At 43.8% G+C, this 20,517-nt stretch overlaps 2 protein-coding genes across 19 annotated transcripts in view; one reads left to right on the top strand and one right to left on the bottom strand.

Annotated features, from left to right (window-relative positions):
• LOC149443234 (neurexin-2-like) overlaps positions 1-20,517 on the bottom strand; it is a 2,355,461-nt gene that overhangs the window by 1,949,887 nt on the left and 385,057 nt on the right. For all 18 annotated transcript variants that reach the window (XM_089655720.1, XM_089655731.1, XM_089655727.1 and 15 more), the window contains exon 2: positions 16,290-16,358. The gene's annotated coding sequence lies outside the window, so the exon portion shown is untranslated. The remainder of the gene's footprint in view (positions 1-16,289; positions 16,359-20,517) is intronic.
• Positions 1-20,517, top strand: part of LOC149443237 (uncharacterized) — a 182,783-nt gene that overhangs the window by 89,343 nt on the left and 72,923 nt on the right. The gene's annotated exons all lie outside the window — the stretch shown is intronic.

The raw sequence follows: 20,517 nt of genomic DNA, 5'->3' as shown, positions 1-20,517 counted from the left end.
ACTTATGGACTGAGAAGAACAGCACAGGAAGGTGAAAAGGAATTTGGATTTGCCACCAGGCAATTCATTGAGAGAGATTTCTATGTAGATGATGGTCTGAAATCCTTCCCAACACCTGAAGAAGCCATCAATCTGATAAAAAGAACTCAACAGCTCCTGTTGACTGCTAACTTAAGGCTTCATAAGATCGCATCTAATAGCAGTGAAGTAATGAAGGCTTTTAATCCGGAAGATCATGCTAAAGATTTGAAGGATTTGGATTTGGGAGTAGATGCCCTACCCACGCAAAGGAGTCTCGGTCTTCTCTGGAATGTAACTTCAGATACATTCACCTTTCAAGTCTCTGACACCAAGAAGCCATTCACCAGACGAGGAATCCTGTCAACTGTCAATAGCCTTTACGATCCCCTAGGCTTCGTGACTCCAGTTACCGTCCAAGGGAGATCCATACTTCGTCAGCTTACTGAGAGAGTGACAGATTGGGATGCCCCTCTACCAGTAGACCTACTACCTAAATGGGAGAAATGGAGAGACTCCTTGAAAGTATTGGAAGAACTTAATATCCCACGCTGCTATTCACCTACTTCAACTTCAAGAAGTCAGAGGAAAGAGATTCATATCTTTTGTGATGCGTCCACCGAGGCTATAGCGGCCGTGGCTTATCTCAAAATCATAGATCCCTCCGGGAGATCCCATGTCGGGTTTCTTCTAGGAAGAGCCAAGTTAGCTCCAAAACCGGCTCACACTATTCCAAGATTAGAATTGTGTGGAGCAACCCTAGCTGTCAAAGTTGCAGAATTCCTGCAAAATGAAATGGACACTGAAATTGATCAGGTTAAGTACTATACTGACAGCAAGGTCGTACTTGGCTACATATGCAACAGTGTAAGAAGGTTCTATGTGTACGTGGCTAACAGGGTAGAACGAATAAGAAAAGTCAGTAGACCTGAACAATGGAACTATGTCCCGACTGGTTTGAATCCCGCCGACATTGTCACGAGGTCAGTGCCAGCAGTTGTCCTCACGCAAACCATTTGGTTTACAGGACCCACGTTTTTAACAGATCAGTCTTCTACAAACTCAGAAGAAGATATCGATTTCTACCTGGTGGATCCAGACACTGATCAAGAAATCCGCCCTGAAGTTATAACATTGAGTTCCTACATTTGCTCAAGAAGAAACTTGGAGGTAAGACGTTTTGAACGTTTCTCTTCTTGGAAAAGACTGGTGAAGACTATAGCAAGATTGAGTCATATTGCACAGATTTTCTGCAAGTCCAACCAGACATCATCTTGTCATGGATGGCACACCTGCAAGGAGTCACCCAATGCGTTAGAGTATGAGAAGGCAGAGTTATTTATCATACGTCGTGTGCAAGAAGAAGTCTTTGCAGAAGAGATTAAGTGTTTGAGAGGCAATAGACCAGTCTCAAAGGGTAGTCCACTATTCAAACTGAACCCAATAATTGACAATGAAGACATGCTTAGAGTTGGGGGACGACTGAATAAGTCAAACCTGCTAAGAAGGGAACAGAACCCTTTGATAGTACCAAGAAACCACCATTTGGCAACCTTGATTATCCAAATGGGATGAGAGAGTCAGACATCAAGGAAGACACTATACCGAAGGTGCCATCAGAGTTGCAGGGTTCTGGATAATTGGAGTGAAAAGACAAATAGCCACGATTATTCATACAGTTGTGGCCAAAATTATTCAACCCCCACTGAAATTGAGTGTTTTGGCCAGTTTGACATTGCTTTTGATCATTCAGTCATCTTGCTTACATTTACATTAAAGAGGCACTTGTAGGTCAGACAAATATAACATAACAGTTATAATGAAATAACCACAAATGTCTTTTCTGTGCTCACAGCATTATCAGTTTTATTCAACCCCCAAGTGACATTCAATCTTAGTACTTAGTACAGCATCCTTTTACAGTTATAACAGCTTTTAAACGTGAAGCATAGCTTGACACAAGTGTCTTGCAGCGATCTACGGGTATCTTCGCCCATTCTTCATGGGCAAAGGCCTCCAGTTCAGTCACATTCTTAGGCTTGCGCACTGCAACTGCTTTCTTTAAGTCCCACCAGAGGTTCTCAATCGGATTTAAGTCTGGTGACTGCGATGGCCACTCCAAAATGTTCCAGCCTTTCCTCTGCAACCATGCTCTAGTGGACTTGGAGGTATGCTTGGGATCATTGTCCTGTTGAAAGGTCCAACGTCTCCCAAGCCTCAGGTGTGTGACGGACTGCATCACGTTTCCATCCAATATCTCCTGGTACTGAAGAGAATTCATGGTACCTTGCACACGCTGAAGCTTCCCTGTACCTGCAGAAGCAAAACAGCCCCAAAGCATGATTGACCCTCCACCATGCTTCACAGTAGGCAAGGTGTTCTTTTCATCATAGGCCTTGTTCTTCCTCCTCCAAACATAGCGTTGATCCATGGGCCCAAACAGTTCTAATTTTGTTTCATCAGTCCACAGAACACTATCCCACAACTTTTGTGGTTTGTCCACATGGCTTTTGGCATACTGCAGTCGACTCTTCTTATTCTTTGGAGACAGCAAGGGGGTACGCCTGGGAGTTCTGGCACGGAGGCCTTCATTACGCAGTGTGCGTCTTATTGTCTGGGCTGAAACTTCTGTACCCACATCTGACAAATCTTTTCTCAGTTCCTCAGCAGTCACACGGGGACTTCTCTCCACTCTACGCTTCAGGTAGCGCACAGCAGTCGAAGTCAGCATCTTCTTTCTGCCACGACCAGGTAGCGTTTCAACAGTGCCCTTTGCCTTGAATTTGCGAATGATGCTTCCTAAGGTGTCTCTTGGTATGTTTAACATCTTTGCAATCTTCTTATAGCCATTGCCCTTCCTGTGAAGAGAAATCACCTCTTCTCTTGTCTTCCTGGACCATTCTCTTGCCTTCACCATGTTTGTAACCACACCAGTAAATGTCTAGAAGGAGCTGAGTATCACAGTCATTTTAAAGCTGCCTAATTGGTGCTTATTATGCTTGATTGCTGCTCGGTGACATCCACAGGTGTTTTCAATACCTGATGGAAAGCACCTGTATGAACCTCTGTTCTTCAGAGTGGTAGTCTTTAAGGGGTTGAATAATTGTGGCAATGAAGAAACCACATAAGAACCATTTACTACTGTATTACATAAACAATTGATGTCATTTTAGTTGCATTTGGGTAGTTACAACGTCCTTGTAGGATTTGATTCTGAATACAATTCCAAATGTACACTATAGTCCCTAAACCCCTTTACAGCATTGGGGGTTGAATAATTTTGGACACAACTGTAACTGTGTCAAATGTCAGAAGTTGAGAGGTAGACAGCAGTATCAACAGATGGCTGACCTACCCGCAGACAGACTGAGTGAAGATGCACCCTTTACATATGTTGGAATCGATGTGTTTGGACCATGGATAGTAATGGCCAGAAGAACTCGTGGTGGTGAAGTCAACAGCAAAAGATGGGCTGTAATGTTCACTTGTTTAAGTGTAAGAGCTGTACATATCGAAGTGATTGAGTCAATGGACACTTCAAGTTTTATCAACGCTCTAAGGAGATTTCTTGCTCTAAGAGGTCCTGTGAAGTTGTTGAGATCAGATTGTGGAACTAATTTCATTGGTGCTTGCAGAGAGTTACAGATAGACCAACAACAAGTTGGAAATTATTTGAGTGATCAAGGCTGCGTATGGAAATTCAACCCACCACACTCTTCGCACATGGGCGGAGCATGGGAACGCATGATAGGGATGGCAAGGCGCATACTGGACTCAATGTTGCTTGACGTAAGTTCTTCACGCCTTACCCATGAGGTGCTCACCACATTCCTTGCTGAGGTCGCAGCAATAATCAACTCAAGACCATTGACTGCCGTATCTACAGACCCAGAATTACTATCTTAACTCCAGCTACATTATTGAGCAGGAAGATTGGACAGATTCAAGCGCCAAAAGGTATTTTCGATGAAAAGGACGTATATAAACGTCAGTGGAGATATGCTCAATACCTTGCAGATCGTTTCTGGGACAGATGGAGGAAGGAATACCTCACACTTCTTCAAGGACGTAAAAAGTGGCAAACCCAGGAGCCCAACTTAAAGGAAGGGGACCTAGTCCTGCTAAAAGACCAGCAAACTCACCGAATCCAGTGGCCAGTTGGACTTATTACAAAAGCCATTGCCAGTGATGATGGAAGAGTCCGAAGTGTGGAAGTCAGGATCGTTAAGGACGGAGACTCAAAAACCTTCCTCAGACCAGTCACTGAGATTGTCCTAATTATGCCTGCTTCTAGTAATTCTGATTCAGTGTTATGTGAGGGAGTCACTTAAGACCTCTAATATAGCTAACTTGCAGATTTGAGAAGGTTAGATAGTATTTTACTGTATGCAATGTTAATAGTATTTTATAAGGAAGAAAATAATTGTGTAGTGGTATCTCTCGATACCAGACGGGGAGTGTGCTGCCACGCAGCTTTACTGTTTAGCTGTTGTTATTTACATGTTATGTTATAATGTTATTTGGTATCATCCACACACCCCTGCTGTTTCTGACTAGTTGGTTGCTTCCACCTTCATTTCCTGGTGTAACCCCATTTTAGTTTAGTGGTTATCAAGATGTTGTAGAGTGAGGAGGCTATGTACATTACTGGAAATTTACCTATGAAAACACCTTTATGTTCACACCTTTGTTACCTTGAAGTATAAAGAAGCATTGGAAAATACCTCTGAAGTTGTTATTCATTGAGTAAACTATCTGTTAAGGCGATCATTCAACTTGCTGCACACATTCTGACAGACTGGGTCTAAACGAATCTCGCCACAAGTACAACCGATGCCAAGACAGAACAGTGTAGTAACTTTTATTCAATCAAAGGATAACAATAGAAGATGAAATGAACTCACAATAAGTCAATGATGTCCAAATAATAAAAAGCTAGCAGCCAGGTGTCCATAGGATAATGCACCATGTGTTGTATGTCAATGAGGCAGGCTTCCTGACATGTTTCGTGCTCAAGCACTTTCTCAAAGGAAGCGTGCCTCTCCTAATGATAGTTCTAATATACTAAGGTGCGCACATGCGCAGTACTGTCTGTCACCGCCGCTCGCGCATGCGCAGAACGCTCGAGCGACGGCCATTTTACTGTAGACCATACATGCCATACAAATCATAGGGAAAAAGCCATTTGAGAGGAGACAAGAGAAGGTGATAGTCTCCGTTCTCGATATTGATCAGGACAATTATATTATTGTACATAGCTTAATGAAAAGCAAATAATGAGTCCCCACTTATAGTGGATGATTGTAACATTACTCAACTGCTTCATATTAAGAGCTATCCAAACAAGAAGCAGGAGAGGATCATTAACATATGGTCCAGAGGACTAAAGTGCCAGAGGGATATGAATAACCTCTCTAGCAATATTGCTAGGGTGTAAAATGCATATATGTCACAGTAAAAGTGTGTGATATGTGCATAAACCAATATAAAATCTATATGCAATAGACAGCTGGTGTTATGATAATACAGATATTAACATATGAACATGGTGGTATATAAATAATGCTCATCCAGTACTAATAGTACGCAACAATTCAAGTCATTAAAGAACCACAAAAATAATGGCATAAACCTCAAGTTACATCATGTATAAAATATTAATATATAAAAATAAATCCTTAAATACTGATTATTAAAATATTACTCATAAAAATGAAACGAAAGGTATTATCAGTCTAATAGAGTTATAGTCGACTAAATGTAAAAAACTCTGATATAAATTAAAAAATACAGCGATATCGTAAATGAATGTTAAAATGTAAATAGGTAATAATATGGCTGTATGGATAAATATGACAATGCATTTCTTTTGAATTTGTTGTTGCTATTCTGTCTCTCAGTGTTACAATACACCTACCAATCGATTTTTAGACTGATCATTTCTTTGTGAGTGGGCAAACATTAAAAATCAGCAGGGGATCAAATACTTATTTCCTTCACTGTATAGCTCGAAAAATAAAAAGTGCACAGGTGATCAAATACTACCGAAAGAAATCTCTATTTGTGTGAAAAAAGGATGTAAATTTCATTCGGGTACAGAATTGCATGACCACACAATTATCAGTTGAATTAGTGCAGAGCCGAGTAGCAAAAAGAGACCTGGTCATTAAGGAGGGTAAATCCTCTGAAGGGCAAATAGTTAATATTGTCAATGTTTACATATTGTTTATACTGTTTATAGGCTAAGTTTGCTTTTAAAAACATAATATATATCCTCTTCCTTACTGACCCACTGTACGTTGGCCTACAAACTTCTGAGTCCTGCAATACACTACCATACTGACCCCTGTCCTCCGCCCTACTGACTGCCCGTCCTCTGCCCTGCTGACCTTTCTTCCTCTGCCCTGCTGACCCCCTGTACACTGCTGTACAAACTGCTGATCCCTGCCCTTTGCTCTGCTAACCCCTGTCATCTGCCCTGATGATCCCTAGTACACTCCACTACTGATTGGTGAGCAGAAAGATGCCCACACTGTGTATATCCTTCAGAAGACACCTTTACTTCATCCATCTGCACAAAGGGGATTCTAACAGGGAACACTTGCAAATGCTCAGACATAAAAGAACATGTTAAATGAGCGCTGGGTTGCGGTATGGGTGGGTAGCTGCCAGCATAGAGAAGGAAACCTCAAGATCCTCCAGTGAAAATATAAACAAGTGAAAATATGCAGCGTTATAATGATAATACTGAGCAATAAATATGCGTGTATGAATAAATAAGAAAGTTGGTAAATGAAACAATGGTATTCAAAACTGACGTTTACCAACACTAAAAGGTAAAGAGCAGTCTTAGGTAAAATCCCATAAGGTGCATATAGTGACAATTGTGCTCTAGTCCGTATGATAAATATTATGAATATCCGTGATTGCTGTGGCTGTGAGAATAGGTGAACAATGCACTAACTAGACAGCACAAATGATTGTGCGTTGGAGTATATAAGACCTACTTCTTGGTACTCAGGGAATGGAACCTTTACACATGGATGAAGTCGTAAAGGCAGGAACCAACCACTAGGTGTCATCCATCCAGGACAGGTTACCAGTCTCCAGCAGCACAGATCTCAGCCATCTGGACAGGTTAGCAGTCTCCCACAATACAGATCTCAGCCATCAGGGGGATCATGCAAATATGCATAGATCAGGTATGAAGAAGCACCTTAGGAGAAGGGGGGCTCGCCCGTGAAAGAAACAAAACAAGGCCAAGAGAAGAAAAGCTCCAATAGTGTAGTAGTTTATTGCTTCAGGTAAAGGTGACATCAAAAGACAAAAATCAGACACTTACATAAATCATTCCAATAGAGCCACCGGCCATATGTGAGGCCGTGCGGTGTGCTGGTGAAGGTTAGGGGCACCTCCCTGATCTATGCATAGGATAGCGTCAACTGGAGAAAGTGCAGAGAAGGGCAACCAAAATAATAACAGGCGTGGAGGTGCTCAGCTATAAAGAAAGGTTAGCTGAACTGAATTTATTATTTCTTGAGAAGAGGCAACAAAGGGAGGTTATAATTATCATTTGCAAATACATTTGTGGCTCAAATAGTGAATTTAGTGTTTTGAATTATTCACTTTTGGGTCATTACAAAAGACAGGGTAACACACTCTATGTCTGGAGGAAAACAGATTTAACCCCGACATACAGAAATGCTTCTTCATAATAAGAGCTGTGAACAGTAAACTAAAAGGTCTAGAGAGCCATGACAGTGGCACAGAGGAGAGAGACAAGGGGAGGTGCAGGCTGTGCTGTGGTCTTCCTCCTCCTGTCACAGCTGCACTCCTCCATAGAATAGATGTCACTGGATCACACTTACATCAGACTGTACAGCTTGTTTACTGCCCCCTACCCAAATGTCCTGCTGTTGGTTATAAGGGGCTGGTTATAAAACAATGGTGCACAGTTTTGATCTAGCAATCCTGTGACATTCTCCTAACCTTTGTCCTCTGCACAACTTACCCCTGTCCTCCATCCTGATAACCCCTATCCCCCATCCTGCTGACCCCCTTTCCTCTGCCCACTGCTGACCCCTCTTTGCCATACTGACCTCTGCCCGCTGCACTGCTGAACAATGTCCTCCATTTTGCGGACCCCTGTACACTGCCCTGCAGATCCTTATCTTCTGTGTTATGGTCGTATGTACTGGGCACGTACTCTCTCTCTCTGTCATGACAGGCCGTGCATATAGCAGCCATGCTGTTCAAAAATTCAGCCATTAAATATTACTTGTCACTATTTTTTCTGTGTTTAACCAGAGACACAGCTGTAGTGGCCTTCCCCTCCCTCCTCCTTCAATTCATGGAATCTTAGCAGTCCATTGATCGGACACACACTGACCTTTTCCATTAACCAATCCACATTGCAGACTGGAAACCCTAAAAACCATAAATCTGTCACAAGCTTCAGCAATCCAGAGAACTAAAAGATATCAGATTGTAAATAGTTCAGCTGAAGGGAATGGCCAGTATACATTCCTAATAGGCTAGTTACCAGCCAACACTCTAAAACTTCAGCATATTTCATAACTCATTAAATAATAACAGTCAGCCATAGTAAGGATATATTGAGTTTCCTCAGTTAATGTTTAACGTTTCAAGTCTAGACATCCCTATATGAGACGATACAGGGAAGAAATGGAACCCCTTAGCCTAGGTAAAGGAGACATCTGAAACCTGTCATATGTATATTCATTCCGAAGCTAAGCTCACACTAGACAATAATATGCACGTTAGCAGTTTGTACACAATACTTATTTTGAGCTCTGAATACTTTTAGAAAATTACATCTGGGACTTGGTCATAAATGTGGTGATATCCCAGCAACCACCCCTCAGACTGGATGATTGGTCAAATGGTCTCTGTCAACACCCCCCTTGATGTGAAGAAAAGTGGAATGCCACCACATTTTGACAGCTCTTGTTTAACATCAAACCAAGGAACACTTAACTAGAGTTGAGACAGCTACTGTACTATCTTTGCTCATCCATTGAACTCTGCTGAAAGCAGGACATTGTTAAGTACTCTCAACTTCTTTTTATTTCTCTGTTGCATTGTTGGCTCTTTGTTACTTTGTAATATCTTTGGGGTTTTTTTTGTAATATTTATTTGCACTATTTTGTCCTTTTCAATAGTAAACCTTATTTTGAAAAGTCTTGAAATTGTCTCTAAGGCTCTGATGCAAATTAAAAGAATCCCTGTCTCTTGAAGAGTGTTACTGTATTTGATAAATCTCTGACTGTACCTGTCTGTGGTGACAGTGTGTGTACAGACATTTATTTTAAAATCCTAAGTGTTATTGCTAATCTCATGGAAGTTTACGACTCTTCCGTAAACGTCAGTGGTGGCAGTTTAAAGAGTTAATCAGTAAAACAGTTGACCCCTCCCATTTGCTCTGCTGACCCCTGTCCCCTGTTCTACTGTACCTTATCCTCTGCCCTACTGACTCTTGTACAATCTCCTGCTGACCTCTCATAGTCTGCCCTGCTGACCCCCTGTACACTGCCCTGCTGACCCACTGCACACTAACTTGCTGACTCCCAGTTCTCTGCCCTGCTAACCCCTGTATAGTGCCCTGATGACCCCGCGTACACTGCCCTACAAACTAATAGTCTCTGTACACTGCCCTACAAACTGCTGACTCTTCTCTGCCCTGCTAAACCTCTGTACACTGCTCTATGGCCTTCTATACACTGTCCTACTGACCTCACTTCCTCTGCTCCCTTATCTTTTTTTACTCCACCCCCACATCAGACAGACTAGATCCTGCTCTGGGTTCAAATGTAGGTCTGGGGTCTTTGCTGTGCCAGATGCTAGATGGAGAGAAACACCTGGTGGTCTAATTGAATTGGAAATTTACACTAGCTGAGAAAAATTGTCATTTTGTGGAGTGAAAATGTCTGGCTATTACACTTAATGGATACTCTGTTCTACTCTTTACTGGGATGCTGCTTCTGACTTTAACAAACAATGCTCCCTAACATGGATGGCCCAGGCTATGCACCTCAATTGTGGATTGCTATTAGCTCAGTAGCGGGTTGTGCATGACTCCCTGGATGAGTTTACAGCATGGTGAACAGGCACAGCAGACAGCAGGATCTTGCTGAAACACAAGTGTGGTTAACGAGGGGCGTATTTGCCACGAGGCAAACAAGGTGTTTGCCTAGGGCGGCACTTTTTAGGGGGGGTTGGCATGGCGGCGGTGCCACCTCTCCCCCTTTCCCACAGAAGGGACACTTCCGTGGGAAAGGGACAGGGGCTGCTGTGTCTTACCTGTCTCCACGACTTTGTGTCCCACTTTGATCCGGTCCATGAGGCGCTTCTGGAGAAGGGGTCCGGTGTCTTCATCTTCTTGGATTGCTATATGGGCGGGATGACATGCCGCCCCCTCTCATATGATCACACCCCCAGGATCACTGGGCAGCCTATGGTAGTCTGTTCCTCTCTCTCCAAGCTCCGCCTCCTTGCCGGTGATTGGCCCCTGAATCTGTAGCTCAGGGAAAGCACACAGGCAGCCAATTACCAGTGAGGAGGCAGAGCTTGGAGAGGAGGAGCCGAGCTGCAATGCAAAGATCGAAGAAGCTGAGGGATCAGCCGGAGCCGGTGACAAGAGGAGGAGAGCGACCGGAGAAGGAACACAGCTGCTCCATAAGGTAAGTGGCCAGGATCTGGGCAGAGCAGATGGTGCTGCTGCAGCCAGGTATGTAGGCTGTGGATGGGCTGGAGTAGGGGTCAGCACAGCAATGTAAGCATCATTGGTCTCAGTGGGAGTAATAGTGCCCCATCATTAGTGTCAGTGTGGGAGGAATAGTGCCCCATCATTGGTGTCACTGACACCAATGATGGGGCACTATTCCTCCCACTGACACCAATGATGGGGCGCTATTCCTCCTACTGACACCACTGATGGGGCACTATTCCTCCCACTGACACTAATGATGGGGCACTATTCCTCCTACTGACACCAATGAAGGGGCACTATTCCTCCCTCTGACACCAATGATGGGCCACTATTCCTCCTTCCACTGACACCAAAGATGGGGCACTTTTCATCCCACTGACACCAATTATGGGGCACTATTCCTCCCACTGACACCAATGATGGGGTACTATTCCTCCCACTGACACCAATGATGGGGCACCATTCCTCCCTCTGACACCAACGATGGGAAACTATTCCTCTCACTGACGCCAACGATGGGGCACTATTCCTCCCTACACTGACAGCAAAGATGGGGCACTATTCCTCCCACTAACACCAATGATGGGGCACTATTCCTCCCACTAACACCAATGATGGGGTACTATTCCTCCCACTGACACCAATGATGGGGCACCATTCCTCCCTCTGACACCAACGATGGGAAACTATTCCTCTCACTGACGCCAACGATGGGCCACTATTCCTCCTTCCACTGACACCAAAGATGGGGCACTATTCCTCCCACTAACACCAATGATGGGGCACTATTCCTCCCACTAACACCAATGATGGGGCACTATTCCTCCCACTAACACCAGTGATGGGGCACTATTCCTTCCACTGATACCAATAATGGGGCACTATTTCTCCCTCTGACACCAACGATGGGAAACTATTCCTCTCACTGACACCAACGATGGGGCACTATTCCTCCCACTGACGCCAACAATGGGGCACTATTCCTCCATACACTGACACCAATGATGGGGCACTATTCCTCCCACTGACACCAATAATGGGGCCCTATGCCTTCCACTGACACCAATGATGGGGCACTATTCCTTCCACTGACACAAGTGATGGGGCACTATTCCTCCCACTAACACCAATGATGGGGCACAATTCCTCCCACTAACACCAATGATGGGGCACTATTCCTTCCACTGATACCAATAATTGGGCACTATTCCTCCCACTGACACCAATGATGTGGCACTATTCTTCCACTGACACCAATGATGGGGCGCTATTCTACCACTGACACCAATGATGGGGCACTATTCCTCCAAATGACACAGATAATGGAATAAAATAAGAGTTGGAGCTCTAGTAGGAAGGGGTGGAGCCAAAAGGGGAAGGTTGGAGTTTACAGATGAAGGGGTGGATCTTAAACAGGAAAGGGTGGGATGAATTTAGATACAGGGGTGTGCCCGATTTTAGTTTTGCCTAGGGCAGCACAAAACCAAAATACACCACTATGGCTAACTACAAACACTGGAACCTAGCTACCTGTCCTGGAGCAACTTACTGCTGCCCAGGCACCTGACTAGAATAAATCATAGTCCTTAATCACACAGACTTAAACTCACCATACAAGCAAGCTGCTGCCCCCCAGTCCTGCACTGAGAACTGGTTCCAGGATGCAGCATCCTCCCTTAGCAGCCTGGGAGTTTTATAGAGCCCAGAGTACTCAAACTTGCTTCAGCTGAGTCCTCAGTGAGCCAACCATGCTTACCACAGAGCACAAAAAGGAAAACAGTCTGTATATGGGACAAATTTATCTCCCATCTTGGACACAACCAGTAGTTTTCCTGGCTTCCTGTCACAGTATATAGGGGGTTACATGTGGGACACACTGTTAAACAAGAGTGTAGTAGTGAAGAAATGAGAAAAACAAAGTACTTTCATTCTATGCTGGGAACAGCTGAGAGTGGTTGCTGATAATAATGACATTGTATTCAGTGGCAGTGAGAGAGAGAGGATGATCTAACTGTGAGCTGGGGATTGTGGGCTATGTAGTCTGGAATTGGGAGATTTGCAAGGAGCCAATGCTGCTGGAGGAGGAGAGGTGAATGCTGGGAGAGGATATATAGGATTCTGGAGAATGTTCTTCCTCTTGGGAATGTAGGCTGAAGCTGCTAGTAGGGACCCGGCTGCTGTGGAGAGTTCAGCAGGCTGTGCAGTCCGGACGGTGTGGAAAGTTTTTGGCATGTGAGGTACAGAATGGCCAGCAGAGCACCCGATTACAGGTTCCTGTCAGCAGACTTGATAGATCCGAGATGTGGGCCTCATCACTGCCTCAGTTACAGCGGAATCCCAGGGTTATAGAGCGCTAGGCCAAGGGTTCCACACTGGTTGCAGATTCTGCAGGAGCTTCCAAGACATCCCGGATCTCTTGAGCCACGGTATCATCAGGATTGGACAGTGGGCAGAAGCCTGCACTGTGTACACTCCTCAATAAGAGACACTGCATGCAGACACCTTTTACAGTGAAGGAAATAAGTATTTGATCCCCTGCTGATTTTGAATGTTTGCACACTCACAAAGAAATGATCAGTCTAAAAATCGAATGGTAGGTGTATTGTAACACTGAGAGACAGAATAGCAACAAAAAATTCAAAAGTAATGTCTAACAAATGTCTAACAAATAATGCACTAATTTGCATGTTCATGAGGGAAATACGTATTTGATCCCCGATCATTCAGCAGGATTTCTGGCTACCAGGTGTCTTTCATACAGGTACCAAGCTGCGATTAGAAGCAGACTCTTAAAGGGAGTGCTGCTAATCTCATTTTGTTACCTGTATAAAGAACACCTGTCCACAGGAGCAATCATACAATCAGATTCCAAACTCTCCACCATGGCAAAGACCAAAGAGCTGCCCAAAGATGTCAGGGACAAGATTGTAGACCTACACAAGGCTGGACTGGGCTACCAAACTATCACCAAGCAGCTTGGTGAGAAGGTGACAACAGTTGGTGCAATCATTTGCAAATGGAAGAAACACAAAACAACTGTCAGTCTCCCTAGGTCTGGTGCACCATGCAACATCTCACCTCGTGGAGTGTCAATGATCATGAGAACAGTGAGGAATCATCCCAGAACTACACGTGAGGATCTTGTCAATGATCTCCAGGCAGCTGGGACCACAGTTACCAAGAAAACAATTGATAACACACTACGCCGACAGAGACTGAAATCCTGCAGTGCCTGCAAGAAAGCACATGTCCAGGCCCGTCTGAAGTTTGCCACTGAACATCTGAATGATGCAGAGGAGGACTGGTTGAAAGTGTTGTGGTCAGATGAGACCAAAATCGAGCTCTTTGTCATCAACTCAACTTGCCGTGTTTGGAGGAGGAGGAATGCTGCTTATGACCCCAAGAACACCATCCCGACTGTCAAACATGGTGGTGGAAACATTCTGCTTTGGAGGTGCCTAGCCAGTCTCCAGACTTTAATCCGATTGAAAATCTGTGGAGGGAGCTGAAAGTTTGAGTTGCCAAATGTCAGCCACCAAACCTTAATATCTTGGAGAGGATCTGCCAAGAGGGGTGAGCCAAAATCCCTCCTGAGATGTGTGCAAACCTGGTGGCCAACTACAGGCAATGTCTGACAATGGATTTGCCACCAAGTATTATGTCATGTTTTGTGAAGGGGATCAAATACTTATTTCCCTCATGAACATGCAAATCAGTGCATAATTTGTTAGACATGCATTTATTTTGAATTTTTGTTGCTATTCTGTCTCTCAGTGTTACAATACACCTACCATTCGATTTTTAGACTGATCATTTCTTTGTGAGTGGGCAAACATTTAAAATCAGCAGGGGATCAAATACTTATTTCCTTCACTGTATATCTCACACCCTCTTACAAGTTTGTGATCCTCTTCTGGAATGATCTGCCTCAGAGTATCTACGATTGATGGTCACCTTTGCACAGCAATCTTTTTCCTGCTCCCTTACTGAGCTGGCTGAAGAACCAGGACATCCTTTTCACCAAGACTCTCTCTTTGACATTCCTCAAACCCTGGATTCGGTACCCATCTCTGTGCATATGTTAAGGGGGACTCCATTTAGAATTGTTCATAGTGTAGCTCATACATTCAACCTACAGAGTGTGCGGTTTTGCAGGACCTGTGGCATCAGGATTCTAAGGGAGCAGGCTGACACCAAAAGGTCTTTCTTTTTCCTATTTTTTCCAGAAGTTAAAGGCTCCCTACTGAGCATTTTGGATACTGTTTGATCTATTGTTTTCATCTCTGCCAAGTTTACCAGTATTCGTAGTTTGATTCCAACAAGGTGGTTACTGCCTAGAGAGGTATTTGCATAAACTTTATTTACTGTTTGTTGACAGAATAATTCTCAGTAAATACTTAATTGCATTACTGCATTCAAGTGTCTGTGCAATTGTTTCCTGTGTGCATTATGTCTGAACCCAGGGTGTCAGAGGTGTCAGGTGACTTGCAAGGTTAGGGCAACCTTTGGGGGCCCATGTCTTTCAGCGGTCCTTCACTAGTGAGGGGAGGTTGATTATTTTGCTCTGCTGAGAAATAAAAGCAGATAAGATGCCCTAAAGTGCACTTTTGATGTCTGGACTGCCTCTCTGCAAGCTCTATGCTTCAGGCTGACCCTCACAAGAGGTAGAAATTATTGATATTTTATTTTTCTATTTGAATTTTCTATATACTATTTTAATTTTCTGTTTTAACTACTTTATAGGTCCATTTCACACTTGTGATCCTGGAGTGATATGGGGGCAGGGATGGGCTCCTGCGGTTCTGAACCACTGCTTGCAATGAAGAAGCGGGACCTGTTAGTCCCAGAGTGTGAAAGGTGGTTCTCAGTGAGATCTTTTACTTTAAGATCCATGTCACACTTGTGATTCCAGTGGCTACTTCCAGTGATACCACACTCATCTGGCAGGCAATGGAGTATCTTCTGGAAATGGATGAGTATTTATCTCCTCTGCCCTGTCCTGCACAGCAATTCTGTTGACAGCGATTTGCTGACATTGGCATGATCACAAGTGTGACTTGTGCCTTAAGGTAAACTTTCAAACAACCATTAAGACATCCAAATGACATATTGGCAGAATGGAAAAAAAAAAACAATATGTCCTCATACATAGAGATTACATGAGTTAATATGTTATTTGGGGAGCATGAAAAGAAAATGTGTTAGAGGCAATAACAGTGAACTAAAACACCCTGGTATGAATTTTCCTAACCATATGTGCATAACAGGCACAATCAGGGGCGGACTGACCATTTGGAAACTCGGGTTAGTAGGGGGCCCCATGAGATGCCCCTGGTACCTTTTGCATAGGCTTTTTTGAGTTTGGGCAAGGACACAGGGGCCCCATGATCCCCTATTGCCCGGGGGGCCCCATGAGTTGTCAGTCCGCCCCTGGGTACAATAACTAGTATAGGAAAATGATCAGAAAGGAGGTTATCATAAAGATGACACAGCAATGAAAGACAAAGATAAAGGATAATTAACATTATATAGGGTTACTTACAGAATTTGTCAGATTGATATGGAATGCTCAATATTTCAGGTCTTAGGTTCTCCATATGTTTGTACACGCCTGCAGAAAAAGAACATATTTTTATTTACATACATTGCTGTTCATACATTTATATTCTGCTGAGTTCAAATAAAATTAGCACTAGAAAATACTATCCCATAGTAGGTCATGCATAGCATATGCTTTGGGAGAACATGATGAACTATAGAAAAAAGAAGTTCAACAAAATGGTTGCATCAAAGCTGAACATTTCCTGAAGGAACTGTACTGTATATGCAAATCTAAACTGGTAGATTCACAGTTCATAGAGCACTAAATTGATAGTGGTGAACTTGAAGACAAAATCAGTACTAAAAATAGCATGTATACAATATTTTAGCCATCTGTAATATTTCTAACGAGCAGGGCCCTCTGATTTCTGCTGTGTTCAATTGTATTGCAACTATACTATTTGCCCTCACATTTTAAAGTGCTGCGCAAACTGTTGGTGCCATATAAATCCTGTATAATAATAATAATAATACTACTTTAATTGCTAATATCCATAGAATTGAGCAGCACAGGAACAGCTAGCAGTAACAAATCAGACATGCAGGATTTCAAAGAGCAACAGATAACAAGGTGTATCATTATTATAAGTCCTTATAATGTATTATATATAATAATAAATATAAAGTACTGCAATGCTGCAAATAACCTATGCAGCATTACACAGTATTTGGGCACGCTATCATGTAACACACCCATTGGCTACTGGACAAGGCTATTAAGCATTTTGCAGTTACCCAAATTAATATAATAAAAATAATAATAATAATTATTATTATTATTGTGGCGGGAGTGAATTTGGGAGGTGGGGCATGGGCGGACTGACCACTCGAGCACTTGGGCACTGCCCAAGGGCCCAGGGTCAGTAGGGGGCCCCATAAGATGCCCCTGGTACCTTTCATTGTTTTTTTCATAGGCTTCTTTGGGTGTGAGCGAGGACATGGGGGCCCCATGATCCCCTATTGCCCGGGGGCCCCATGAGTTGTCAGTCCGCCCCTGGGGTGGGGGGACCCCTGTCTCTGCTCCCCATATCCCTATTATGTGTAAGTCACCCTGTGCCTCTTAGGAGTACAGGGTGGAATGTTCTGATATTGTGTAGACATGTATAGGTGGGGGTTGGTCATTATTTACTGCCATGTGGTGCATCCCATTGTTCTATTGTGTGTCTTGCTTGAGAGCAAACTATTATGGGATGTATGTGTCTATGTGTATTGGCTTGGTGGGGGGTGTTTCCGGCAGCCCTTCCCCCTGATGGGGTTGTCTGCTGATGTGTCTCTGGTTGCTAGATTTGGTTTGCCCCGCCCTGTGTCCATATGCAGGGAGGTGGGTTGTTCCCTTGAATGTGTAGATATATTGTATCTATGTTAAAATAAAGCAATATATCTCCTGGTTTCCTTCAAGTAAGGTGCTGTCTTGTCTTGTATGGCCAGCAGTGGTGTCCGTGGATCTGTGTTCGGACAGGGAAGCGGGAGGTTAGCGGAAATACCCTAGTGCAGTCGGGGTCCGGTTCCGTTACAGACATGTTTAATCGCTTCTGCGCCACCCTATAGTAGAAATACTGCGAAGGAGAACAACCAAAGAGAAGCGCACCAACCTTGCGCATTACCTCAGTAACCAAAAATTTATTGAATAAAAGAATGGTACTCACAAACAGCAAATAAAAACAAGCATGTAAGTCCTCAAAGGGACTTTAGAGGCAAGATGCCAATGCGAATCCCATCATGGAGGAAGCCACTCAGTACAGCTGACGCATTTCGAAGGACATGCCTTCTTCCTCAGAGCTGAGCTTCTCTTTTGTTGTTCTCCTTCACAGTTTTGTTTGGGCTTCCCCAGCCTTGATGTGGAGCTGCACGACCTTGTTTATTCCGGTGGTTCTTTTTGAAGTTTGATTCCATCTACTCACCACCGGCCTGGGTCCCGGAGCGCAGGAGATATTACATTTAGTAGAAATACTGCTACAGGGTGGCGCGTATATTTCGTGCCCCTCCCAGATAGCATCAGATTGCCCGTCACTACACCAGTAATCACACTTAATCCCTTGATTGCCAGGAACATGCTCACATACACAATAAACCTATATTGCTAGTATAGTGTCTGAACGGATCAATCTTTGATCAGATCAGCACTATACCAGCGTTCACATTAGTATAGTGTCCCCAAAAACAAGCGGGATCAGCCTCAGCACCTGCATTTAGCCCCTACGTTTACCCCCCTTCTCCCCCAGCAAGTGCAGTGTCAGTAGATCACTGTCACTTGATACATTGCACACAAAACCGCAGTGTTCGCAGAATCAGCCCTTTTGTAGCAGTTCAAGTAGTCCCTGACAGCCAGGTGCTCTTTTTCGCACTATGTTCTTATAAATTTAGTGGCCAAAATGTGAATGGAAAGTTACACTAGTGAAGTGGCCTACAAGATTCTGAGCATGTCAGATGAGAGCAAAATTACACAATCAGCCTCAGAATACGAACCTGTAGACAGCAGCGGCACCCTGACAGAGCGCTCAGACGATGGAAAAGAGGTCCCTGCTACAATCAGACGTACCCGACCCTGTTCTAAGGTTGCTAAGATGTTACAATCGCATGATGACTCTCATATGCAGCAGAGTGCCAGTACTAGTGCCGCTCTACCTTTTGGTGAACTGGTGAGCACCAGCAGCCTAGTACATCTTGGTGTTTCACATACCAGCACTGCAGTATCACTTGGTGACGTGGCGAGTCCCATAAATGCAGTACAAGCTGGTGCGGTGGCGAGCACAAGTAGTGTCCCGCAGCCACCAAGAATTCGCACACAGGCCCATAGAGCCCCTAATATCCTTCCAGATGTACTTACAAATCCCGATTGGTAGCTCACAAATTCTGCAGCATCCTTACGTCCCTTCTTCACTGCCCAACCCAAAATTCAGGTGGAAATACCAAATTTAAATACTCCCCTTGATTTTTTGGAGCTGTTTTTCACAGAAGATCTGTATGCATTGATTGTAGATCAAAGCCATTTATATGCACAACAGTTTATCGCCTCCAACCCAGATTCAAACCTTGCCAGACCATTTGCATGGAAACCCATTACGGTTTCTGAATTTAAATTTTTTTGGGGCCTAACCCTCAACATGGGCATTACTAAAAAAGTGAATTGCGGTTTTATTGGTCCACAGACCCGATTCATCATATGCCGTGTTCTCTACTGCCATGGCCAGGTATAGATTTGAGAGTATAATGTGTTTTATGCATTTCAATGACAACACCCTCTGTCATCCTTGGGTTGACCCAGAATTTGACCGGCTCCACAAAATTCGGCCCCTCGTAAATCACCTTAACCAAAAATTTGCAGATGTCTATACTCCCCAGCAAAACATATGCGTTGATGAGTCCCTCATTAATTTTTCTGGCCGCCTTGCATTCATACAATTTCTCTCCAGCAAGCATACCAGGTATGGCGTCAAGATGTATAAGACCTGTAAGAGGACAACAGGCTATACATATAAGTTTTGGATTTACGTGGAGCCCCCCGGATGCCTAAACTACATGGGGAGCAGTGGCAAGATAGTTTGGGACTTGGTGTCATCCTTTTTTCCACATGGGGTACCACTTATACATGGACAATTTTTATTCAAGTGTGCTACTATTTAGACATTTGTACAATATTTGAATTGGCGCATGTGGCACCATGCAACCTAATCTCCGGGGCTTCCCTTAACTTCTTGTAAATACCCACCATAGAAAGGGAAAAAAAGCCTGCTTGAGAAATGAGGATGTCATTCAGCTGCAGCACTAACTTGTTTTACTGACAACAACAGGGTCTTGCTCTCAGAATATACATAAGTAGGTGTGTCCAGTGCTATTGGATGAGATTTTTCATCTGCAGTTAAAAAAAGAACATATATGCCGCAGTGGGTAGATGGCCCCTATGCTATGGCATACATATTTTATCATTTTTTTTTGGCACATTTCATGTGTGGCCACCATTAGAAGTGGGTGGATGCAGGGTGGTATATTCTAATGGTGGGCATACCACACACATTTTGTGGCAGAGATTTCTTCTCTTTTTTCATTTAGCCCACAGGCTGCATAGAAACAAAAAAGAACATAGCAGATACTGTACACCCAACGACCAGCAACATACTGGTACATCACTGGATTTTGAGTGGTTATACCAGGCTGATGCCTGCAGCTGC

Source organism: Staurois parvus, unplaced genomic scaffold (assembly GCF_062004578.1).
Source record: "Staurois parvus isolate SC_StPar_1 unplaced genomic scaffold, SC_StPar_1.0 ptg000866l, whole genome shotgun sequence".
Taxonomy (NCBI): Eukaryota; Metazoa; Chordata; class Amphibia; order Anura; family Ranidae; genus Staurois; species Staurois parvus.
Note: the sequence above shows the minus strand (reverse complement) of the source record. Positions and strands in the feature narration are given on the sequence as shown.